Here is a 9,254-nt window from a genome sequence, read left to right as displayed (position 1 = left end):
AGGGATTTTCTGGCGTGTTTTGCCCTTCTCCGTGATGCGGAACAGGGGGTCTGGCAAGGCACAACGTATAGTCGTTCGGAGGGGACGAAACACCGAGGTCCAGTGTAAACATTGACATGCGCATAAAAGAACAGTTGGAAATCGAGATAAGATAAGGCCGTAGCGCCGCTGTCCGGACAAATGTCCCTCATAGCACACTGTATGGCATATGCCCGTCTTCATTAGCCCAGTCGGAGCAGATCAGTAAAGCGTTAAACCCCATATCATTTCATTTCTTTATGGAAATACAAGTGGTGGATTTAAAAGGAGCGACGCTTCTAGAAATGATATCGGGGCCTATTTCACGAAATTTTAACTAATATAAAATCCAAATTTTAGTAATTTGATTGGATAATATTACATCGATTTTAGTGCTTAGCCAATCAAAATTGAAGTATCTACTAAACTTTGGATTTTATCTTCAGTTAAAATTTCGTGAAACAGGACCCTGGTGTCTTTATCTGGAACAATATGGACACATATTGGAACATGGACTTCTAAATTTTACTTCTTTTAAATTCAAGAATAGTATTCCATAATACAAGGAGGCTGGATCAGAGACGGTCGGAGACCAATTGTTTGAAGTCAAAAATCAATCAATATGGGTATTTCTCTTTCGAAACGGAACCCTATAATTAAATTACATAGAGCTTCAATTGGAGCATCCGTAATCCGTAGTATTAACACAATGTTGTATTCAATGGGCATACTACAGTAACAACTGCCAGAAAACTTAAAGATACATTATGGGAGATTAGATAAGGAGCCGGTTGTTCTCACTTTAATTGTTAAAAAAGTCGGTACGATAACAAAACATAGTCTCGATTATCCATTTTTTGATTTAATCAGAAGCAGCAGACCGAGTTCTAATCCAATAAATATCGCGGGCTAGTAAAGCCATCGGGAGTTGATTATGGTCTGGATAAGTCAATGAATAATTTAGATAACATTTAAGGCCCCAAAAAGACCTGCAATAGGCAGATTTAGCTCTTTCATAATGTATGTTTAGGAAAATAAACAGGGCTTGTCATTTTACCAATCTGACCGAACAAACTATTTAATTTGATAAAGATCTAATGTAACTGCGGGCCAACCCCGAGAATTATCATTGGAATTCCTCAATATAAGGCTTCGTCAACTGACGATTATTACCCGTAGAGCGCTAACAAGGTTTCGTTATCAAGAAGTATAACTCCGGCGGCTTTCCTGGGAAAATGTTAGTAGGGTACTTCCGTTTACAAATTGAACCGACTGTAAGTTTCTATAATAATCCAAGCTGTACTGCATGCAGTCGCTGTTGCAGAATTAACCCATAATTTATTGTGGACAGACGAACAGCTGCAGCTTGAGTTATGATCGCTGAATAACTGAAGCTGTAGGGATCCGCTACATACAGTCTTTATTATATTTGCCGTAATTGTAGGCAGACAGACAGATTGACAACAATTTATGATCGCGTAATAACTCAAGCTGTAGGGGCCTACTGCATACAGTCTCCCCAGTAATTGTGGACAGACAGACAGATTGACGACAATATATGATCGCGTAATAACTCAAGCTGTAGGGACCTACTGCATACAGTCTCTATTGTATTACCCGTAATTTTGGACGGACAGGCAGATTGACAACAATTTATTATCGCGTAATAACCCAAGCTGTAGGGACCTACAATACCGTCTCTATTGTATTACCCGTAATTTTGGACAGACAGATTGACAACAATTTATTATCGCGTAATAACCCAAGCTATGGGGGTCTACTGCATAAGTCTCTCCCGTAATTTTGGACGGACAGACAGATTGACAACAATATGCGATCGCGTAATAACTCAAGCTGTGGGGTTCTACTGCATACAGTTTCTCGCGTAATTGTGGGAAGACAGAACGGATTGACAACAATATATGATCGCGTAATAACGCAAGTTTTAGGGGTCTTCTGCATACAGCCCCCCCCCCCGGTAATTGTGGGCAGCCAAAACGGATTGACAACAATATATGATCGCGTAATAATTCAAGCTGTAGGGACCTACAATACCGTACCTATTGTATTACCCGTAATTTTGGACAGACAGACAGATTGATGACAATATATGATCGCATTAAATATGAAAACGAACAAGGCATATAAAAGTCAACCGAGGCTTTAATATAGGTGTTTAGCAGAATATGTATATTTATATTTATATGAATATATAATGGAATAATTACATCAAATAATTAATAATGTTTAGTCTTAAAATAAAACAATACCTTTTACATCAAATGTTTAATAATGTTTAATCTTAAAATAAATCAATAAGTTTTACATCAAATAATAATGTTTAATGTTCTAAATACGATACTAAAATAAATTTATTCCGTCTAATCTCTGAACAAATTCAACTGTTTACTAAGCATAAATGTTGTTGAATTATATCTTTACGCTTATATCCCTTTGCTCTATGAAATCGGATCGTACTAACCTTTTCATTATATGGTCATGTTATTTCAAATCCAGTCTTGTTGATCTCTTAACTTGGTCATAAAATGGTCATTTTATTCCATTATAAGGTGTGCAATGTCTGATATATTTTTAAGGTTATAAATTTTGAATGGGACTTTGATTCAATTTTGCCACGTGGTTATTACATCTCTCAAGCAATTCAATTATTTGTCTGAGAAATATTTTACATGGTAGAATAATCTGACAGATATGTGACAATTCTAATATTTTGTCCAGACGATGCCGAGCACTAAAAGACGGCTTTTATTATTTTCTTTATCTTAAAAGTAAAAGTATGCCGATAACAGCGTTACCGTGAAACTAACTATCAATTGTAAGCACATAATAAAGTTATTTAAATTATGTAGAAACGGATATTAATACTAACGAATCATGTGAACAAATTAAGAAAAATTTAGAGAAAATTAACACAATATTGTACGCAGTAAATCTTAAGTGGTGAGCTATTACAAAGAGTTTTAATGGTACGTAAATCTTCTAATGAGAAATTGCTTCGGTAATAAATACCCAATACTGAAGTTGTATAAAGGGTCCCGGAAGGCGTAAGCATACTCTTTCCGGAAGAGTCCTTAGAAAAAATCGAGTTATTGTAAGTCAGAAATTACTCAGATTTTACTACGCAATGGTGAAGTTGTATCAAAAGAGTTCTGGCAGGGGTAAGCATACTCTTGTATGTACACTGAGAGACTGATCAATCTATCTAATAATCTATGATCGGTATTGGCAATGAATTATATAACTCAAACCTGCAGCTTAAAGAAGTGTTCATAATGCAGACAGAAATATGAAACATAATAATTACTCTTGTTGTTCTCTATATAAAATAGTATTCAATATTGTTTCAAGGGCCAAAATTAAACGAAATAGACAGAAAGAAATTTAGATAAGAAATGAAAACTACAGTCTTTTATGCAATACCATTTATCATTGGCAAATCCCCTAGATTGATGCTTTAATCATCAACTACCACCAGTTTTATCTACTAGACATGCTATTAGTTGAACATAATAAATAAAAAATTTTCTTTGAAATAATAATATTTTAGATATAAACTCATTAAAGCGTGTACACGACCATCTATACATTATCAGAAAACAAATTTCATAGTGATGCTAAATGATACTTAGCAAAAAGATTCAAGAACTATGCTGTCTAAAATGAGGACAAATTTAGACTTTTTATTAATAAATACGACTTTCATGTTATTTCAGAATCCCTGACAAAGAAACCTCTCTTAACAAAATCGAGCTAGATTTAGAGACATTTAGTGATCAATATGAATTTTGGATTCTTGCAATTTTTAAATAATAAATGAAACATATTCTAAATCATAATGTTGATGATCCTTTGTGATGAAATGGTTTTCTAGAAGCTTTCAGTCGATGGTGGTTCAAAGGTTACAGATGATTTTGATTAAAGCGTCTTGGTGGTGGTGGTTGCTGTCGACCACGGGTCCGTGGACGGTCGCTAAAAAGAAAATTTTAAAAGCTATTTAAAAGAAAATATTAAAAATCTTTAATTGCTTTTATCGAAGACGGGGATTTTATTAGCCAAGGATTATTAATTGTTCAGATTATGAAAACGAAGTTCCTTTCATATTATACTGACCATAACCGTTTGGTTAATGGCTGACTAATCCTGTCTACGATATCTTCTTAATGCATTCAATATTGATACTTTTGATGTTAATAAAGAACGGTTTCTTGTGCCAGACAACCCAAATCTATATGATTTACAGACGAGTCTAATGAGTACTCGAACTTTAATGTATTATGGAAAGGTAACAGCCGTGTTTCAAAGGTTAGATTCAAGAGTAATGGTGGCTTCATTTGTGGCATCAATGGAGATTGGGGAATATTACCACCTGTCGCTACCCTACTTATAGCATATATAAAACATAGATATATTAATTCTACAACGAGCCACGGTGGCTCACTAACCAGGGGGTCCCGAGTTCGATTCTGGTGCTGGCCGAGAAAATAGCGTCGTTTGTCGTTGTCAATGGTACAGAACGGAAGACCTGGCAGCGGAAGGCCTGGTAAAGAACGCGTCTAATCATTGAGATGATACGAAAAGCCGTGGTCCCGTGCATAAAAACCTTTGGATGTTGGAATTCGATAAAGAATAGTCGAACACGTCGATTTTCCTCATGACTCACCGCATGGTGTATGCCCGTCTTTTTAGCCTGGTTCATGGTAAGTCCCTGATAAGTGACCGGCGTGAGTATGGGGTGACTACCAGTGGCTCTATGAGCAAGGCGCTAGCTCGCGTACACGGAGGTCCCAGCGTTGGCCGAGAAACAAGGAACATCGTCTGCACGCAAAAGAACATCGGACAGATTACCAACATACCACACTGCATGGCGTCTGTCCGTATGTATCATCCCGGTTGGTGCAGAACAGTAGGACGTTAACTCGCATTTCACGTCATTTCAATTTTGTAAACTGCCAGTAAAGTTTAAGGAAACCGAAACTCACCAATTATCTGCTCTGTTCCTGTGATAATATTCTGTTTGATCGTAAACCCAGCATGTTTAACGGACTGGAATCTTCTAATCGTCTACGTTCTTCTTGTCGTAAGTTGTACAGCAGGAATCGAAACAATTTTTCAGCATCAAATTGCGTCTCATCTACAGATTTTCGTTTCTGAAATATAACGGGATATGGACTACATCATATATTATTCAACTATGCGCCTTTACACAAAAGCGATAGCAACGGTTTATTATTGAATGCTGTGTTTGTTTTTAGTTAAAGATGCATTTGTGCCAGGGGGCACAGAAACTCAAGGGGGTGCAAAAACTCAAACATATGACGCAAAGCTTGTCATTGCGTCCCTCCCACTTAGCTCCTGGTAAGATTTAAATAAACAGCTGACCGTTCTTGCTATAAAAGTTCCAAAATAGATAACGCAAAATAAATATATTGAAAATTTCGTTTAAATTACTTTATTCTGAGTTATTACCGTTTGAAGTTTTGAAAAGATGTAGTATAGATTGTTTATTATCGTAACAATGGTACTTGTTATTCGAGACTTATCCTCGATTCGCCATTTTTAATTTAAATTATTAAATGGCGACCGTGTTTTAATCCGTTTAAATCTCCGCCATCTGATGGTCTAGAGAGTTGATTATAACCGTGTCATATGAAGAAACGTCTAAATAACAGCTTATATAACATTTGAAGCTAAAATAACGACCCACAATATGCAGATATGGCTCTTACATAATGCATCTATAAAATAAAAGTTATACTTTCATCCATTCGTCATTCAGTAGACCAACCGGGATGTACAAGTAGGAGGTTTTGACCATCGACGTTTTTGGCCAGGACGTTTCGGCTAATGATGGTTCAGTCAAAGGATTGTTTCATCCTCTGTGTTTTTACGTACTGATATTAAAAGATTGAATGTATTCATACGGAAATGGGGCCTTGGGTGGCCGAATGGTTAACGCGTGCGTTTTATTCGATTCCCCGCTTGTACGTCACAAGGAGTAGGATCGCTTGTCCGACCTCGTGGCTTTTCTCCTGGTCCTCCGGTTTCTAAGATAGCCGAGACAGATCCTCGGAATTTTTCATTTGTGTTAGAATGGGACGAAAAGACATTGGTGTGCACGTAAAAGACTCCTTAACAGTTGGAATTCGATGAAGAGTAGACGGAGTCGTCGTTGTCAGGGAACGGCTCCATCATAGCCCTATGCATGGCATATGCATACCTTCATTAGCCCTTTTGGCACCTCTTTAACCCCCACCCTCACGACAAAAGGAAGATGTAAGTGTGTTTTAAACACAATTGAACAAAGCAGAGGATGATGCCATATGTTTCAGACTACAGCCGGAGGCCCCCTATATCATGAGGCCATAGAATTCATGCGAAGCCTATAAAGGGTATCCCTGCACCTGGGACCAGGAGCGGAAACATGTTGTCGTTCAGTAACTTCGTGTTTAGAGTTAATCAATTAGAGCACATGCAAAATACAACCTGGCATTCTCAGACTTAAGTTAAGAATTTACTCAAATTTCAAGCACTGTTTATGAGAAATATTTTTGATCGAGAAACAACAAACTTTGCGCAAAGTTTCTTATTGATGTATTTGATACATTAAAACAACAAACGTTTTGTAAAGGGCTATATTTTAGTTAAAATAAAGCGAACAATTTTGAGTAAATTCTTAACCTTAGTCTGAGAATGATTAGTTCTTCTGGTTATTATATTTTGCTATAATTATAAGGTCAGCATACACTACCCCTTCATTAAACTTACTTGAAGTAAACCAGATCTTTTTCTAAACTGCAAAGAAAGAAAATAAACCTACTTTATTTGCGTAAATAAATATTCTACAATTCACTTTGGTTGTGGCTGGGTTTTTTTTATTGGAATAGATAAATGCACGAATTATAAGCATATTATGCTGTTTATTGCTTTAATAAACTTTGAAAATAAATAAAAACACGAACAAATGTATAAAAATAACCATTCGCGTTTTGGGATACTTTTTCTTTGTGTTTATAAAAGAGGATGAATGGGCGTGACAGGTTGTTTATTTCACAACTATCGCTTATGTTTCTACACTATCTATATATAAATATATTTATTCTAGGCATAAATCGATATATAAATATATTTATTCTAGGCATAAATACCATACTTGTCATAAAACAGCCATCGGTGATTAGATTCATATCTGCGATTTATGCAATCTAATACAACTTGAAGTTATTTTCGTTTCGTTTAAAATGATAGCCATGCAAACAACCCAAAATAAAACGGAACGAAATGTGCGAATAATTTTAATTAGACTGTATTGTATTATACAGACGAAAAACTAGGTTATCACACATATTTGTTTAAATACGGAAAAGAGATATTTATAAATATACTTACACCGCCCGGACAATCCTGAGAGCAGACGAAAAATAAACAAAGCAATTTAATAAAACTTAAATCAAATACTGTCTAGGTCAAAAGTGGTTACACGTATGCTTCTAGTCTTGTGTGACATAATACCATTTCAAAGCATTGATAGACCTTGCGACATTGTGTGACATTTGCTTTGTAATATGACGTTCAAGAGCTAACATATTTTCTTGATCATTTTTGTGTAAATTTAAAGGTACACGAGTTTATATATAATAGTATGAACTAATACACATCTCCTGGGAAATAAAGGCGATGATTTAATAAGAATACATAACATAAGAATACACTATTTTTTGGACAACAAGTTATTCCATATATGGCCTTGGGTCTGCGCGTTTTACTGGAATTGTCTCGCCAATCTAAACTACATAGATTCATTTATTGGCAGTTATTTTGATACTTCTATCTTTCAGCGAAAAGAATTATAATATATGAGCGAACCAATTGCGATGGACTTATGTGAACATTCTAAAACATACATGTATTTAAGAAAAAAGAAAATGGTTAGCCCGCAGTTTAAAAAATAAACACGTTCATATTAGGATTAACTTACCCTCGGAGAAGCCTGCAATGAAAATAAAAACAGAATAATTACAATTTACTAGAAATAGAATAATGCTAAAGCGAAATTAATTTTTATTTATCCCAACAATATTTGAACTGTCATGGAATCTGTAACTGTTAGAGGAGTTTGTTTAGGGTTTAAAAGCCGTTCACCCCTCACGCTGGTCGTGTAGACAATGTACACTGAACATCCGGATTACTTCAAGTAGGGATTAATATAGTGGATTTAATAATCAGATCTAACGCCAAAACAGTACCTTCCAAAAACAAATGAGGCTGATATCTCAGACACCTTAAAAGGGAAAGCAGGGCAGTAAAGAGTTTTTTTTCTATTCGTGCAACCAAGACTCACAGAATGCAGGGATTAATATATAGTGGAATTAAGTATTCAGATCTAACGCCAAATTTAAAAGTACCCTCTAGAATAAAATGACGCCTATATCTTAGACACCTGAACAGAGGAAGCAGAACAATAAAGAGTTAGTTTCTATTCGTGCTACCTAGGATCCAAGACTCAGAGAAAGCCTTCTAATATCCGTGTAAATTAACCAGTTCTATTCCTTAATATCAGGATATTTAAGATCACATACCTCACACATCTGGAAAAGGCAGCAGAAGAGAGACAAAGAAAGAAACATATTTTAATTTAATAAGTCATACAGCAACTCAATAATAACATATATTTATAAAGAATATATGGTTTGCTATTTTTACTATTATCAATGTAATTGTGAATTAATGGGGTTGCGTAACTAAACCAAAACATTTGAAATATGACTTTTAATTCGTCATTATATAGGTTTTGTACAATATATCTTATGAGTAAAAATAATCAGTATTATACTTTGTATATTTTTTGTACAATATTTCTTCTGGTTATTTAAAAAAATAATCATTATTCAGGATAGGTCATACTTTATAACTGGTTAATGAAATATAAAATATGTCTTTTGAAATTATCCTGTTTCAAGTTTGTATAGTTATAAAAGAACTTACCAACTGATGATAGAACGTCAGAAAGAAAATGGGAAAAAAGAAAACAAAAGTAGATGATTAAATACATATTAAGAAATACATCATGTTGAAAGGATCGATTTGATTTATGTCAAACCCACGGATCCATCGTGTTTTATTACGATTAGCCTTAGAAGAGACTTTCCAAATATTAAATTACCATTTCTATAAGAAGTTTGAACATGTCGCACTTTCCAATTCATTTTAAAAATTAA

General features: G+C 35.0%; 1 long non-coding RNA gene across 1 annotated transcript; it reads right to left on the bottom strand.

The window, feature by feature from the left end:
* Positions 1–2,163: 2,163 nt before the first annotated feature.
* On the bottom strand, positions 2,164–8,028 carry LOC126825289 (uncharacterized). Its single transcript, XR_007681866.1, has 5 exons — positions 8,015–8,028; positions 7,426–7,440; positions 6,805–6,831; positions 5,019–5,186; positions 2,164–4,008 (listed from the first exon to the last, which is right to left on the bottom strand). It is a non-coding gene; the product is annotated as an uncharacterized LOC126825289 (long non-coding RNA).
* Positions 8,029–9,254: the final 1,226 nt, after the last annotated feature.

The sequence above is a fragment of the Patella vulgata genome, chromosome 6, assembly GCF_932274485.2.
Source record: "Patella vulgata chromosome 6, xgPatVulg1.2, whole genome shotgun sequence".
In the NCBI taxonomy this organism is placed as follows: Eukaryota; Metazoa; Mollusca; class Gastropoda; family Patellidae; genus Patella; species Patella vulgata.
This window is presented reverse-complemented; position numbering and strand designations above follow the sequence as displayed.